This window comes from Pholis gunnellus (genome assembly GCF_910591455.1).
Source record: "Pholis gunnellus genome assembly, chromosome: 5".
NCBI lineage: Eukaryota > Metazoa > Chordata > Actinopteri > Perciformes > Pholidae > Pholis > Pholis gunnellus.
In genome coordinates, this window is record NC_136531.1 from 21,166,025 (window position 1) to 21,168,496 (window position 2,472).

The window sequence follows — 2,472 nt, forward strand, 5'->3', positions numbered from 1 at the left end:
TCGCTACACAGGGGGCTAAAGGCTAATTCTTCCATCAACAAACTGGAGCAAACACTTATTTTATTTTCAATAAGAGGTGCATTACTTCCTGCAATTTCAGAGAACCGTGGCTGTTTCTGACGCAGAGAGATATTTCAATCAGACAATGTGATGAATTTACAAAATCATCAGATGAAATATAGATTAGATTTACAAAAAAAAATGAGTGATCCTCAGCGTTTCTTTAATCTTTGCAAGTGAGATGTAGCATAAAAACTGTAATCAATCATGATTCCTCTTTGCTGTAAACTTCCCCAGATATATTCCCTTAGATCCCCTAGTGTATAAAGGTTTTAATCATTTTAAAGGAGAAATTAATGTTTCTTTAATGGAGCAGCTGCTCTTTTGGTATTATCAGCTGACTGTATGTGCAGTAAGTCCATTCATTGTCGTGGCTGAGCTCATATTTGTTGTGGTTTTTCTTACCATGGGGTCAGTTGAATACGCTTGTTCAAGTGTTATAAGTGTCTTGGGGTGAATTAGTTTTGAAGCATATTCACCAAAATGTTAACTATTGTAGGGCGGGTTTAAGAAATGTCAACACACGATCATTTCCCTGTAATATCGGCTTCATGGGAAACTCAACATGTATAGCTGAAGTCAGGAAGACTCGTAATCATTTCATTCATTCATTTAGTTATTCATATTTTCTCTCTCTTGCCTCAATCAGTCGACTATGGGTGTTCACTCCCCACAATATTCCTGAGCAAATAATATCTTAATTGTCAAACTTGTTCTTCTCTCTGCTGTTGTCAGTTGTCATTTCAGTGGAAAAATTGATGTGACCCTCCTTCACCTCCCAGGTGAATGGGGTACCAGGAAATAATGTTGCCATTGTATGTTTCTGCAACCGCAATGTTGAATGTGGGCTTTTTTCTTCTTTTTTTCACGTGCAAAAATAGAGTTTAAAGAGAGAGAAATCCACCAAGGATGGAAGGATCAAACAAACACTTTCACCCAGGAGACCACTGTTCGTGTCCTGTGTGAAACATAAACGTTGAGTTCACATTTGTTAAGAAAGTTCACTAAGGATGGTTATTTGTTAACGGTAGTAACATTGTTACACTTGATATGCAACGTTACGTTAAAAAAAGTAGACCAGTCTTTTCACCGGTGACTATAGTCGTTTTTTAAACGTCTTTTCAACGGAAAGATGCTCACTTGGATATTACACAGTGTAATACTTTATACTGTTTGTATATTGCTGTAAACCAAACAACAATGTTTTGACTGTCTTCTTATTTGTTTGAAAAGACGGTGAAAATAGGTGTTCAGACTCAATTTCAAACAGTTTTCAACCAGAAATCAACGTTGAACTTATTTAGTGAATTCGGCGTTTTGAATCAAAATATATCATCCACGTGAATCGTGTAGATCCGTAGAGTTTTTTTATTTTTTGGTGGGGGGGTCAACTGGCCAGCCAGCGTTTCTCAGATTGGAGTGAGACGAGGACAAAAGGTGACGTAGTGATCTTCACAATAAAACATCTTTGATGTGACGTGTCGAGTCTTGGCCAATCAGCGTTAAGATGTCTACAGCGTCTTTCTCTCCGTTAAAGTTTAAGTTACGTTAAGTACCGTTACAGTTCAGACTTGCTGGTTAAGTTAACGTCCACTGCATGCGGAACTTTGTGGACTGTTAACGTTCGTCATTATCGCGATTTAACGTGATGAAACATGCCCCCCCCCCGTGTTCCGGTTCAGTTCACGCGGTCACTCGTTAACGTTAAACCGGAACACCGGCGGATCTGTTTGCAGGTTGTTGTTTTTAACTCAAAGTAGAATGAAAGGCCCAGATACTGATGAGATGATGAGGTCAAAGAGCTTCAGGAAGAGGAGGCTGTTTGTGTAGCACAGCTTGATGCAGGGCTGAGATGTGAAGGAGCTGGGCCTGGATAAAGGTGGAGCTGGGCCTGGATAAAGGTGGAGCTGGGCCTGGATAAAGGTGGAGGTGGGCCTGGATAAAGGTGGAGGTGGGTCTGGATAAAGGTGGAGGTCTAAACAGACGGGAGTACAGCTTCCTGCTGTTACAGTATTTTAAATACATTGATAAAGCAGGGTATGCTAAATGCAGCCTCTGCTCCAAGGAGATAAAGTACAGCAACAAGGGCTCACGAGCCCTCTCATCACACTGCAGACACTGTTCACTGTGATGACAACAGCCAGAGTCCCAACAGTCCCACGTGCAGTTAAATCACAGCTATTATTTTACTCTTGATAAGCTACCTTAGCCGGAGTAGATTATCATTTTCATTTAAATAATTGAACTGGATTGAATGCATATTAATTGCAAATAGAAGATAGGCCACAATCCTAACAGCTGTACAGTAACAGTAGAAGTTAATATGAAGCCATATAGTAATGAAAACTAGTCACTTTATTTGTACAGGCAATGGTTTTTCCACTAGAAATGACGTGTCCATTGTGCTCATCG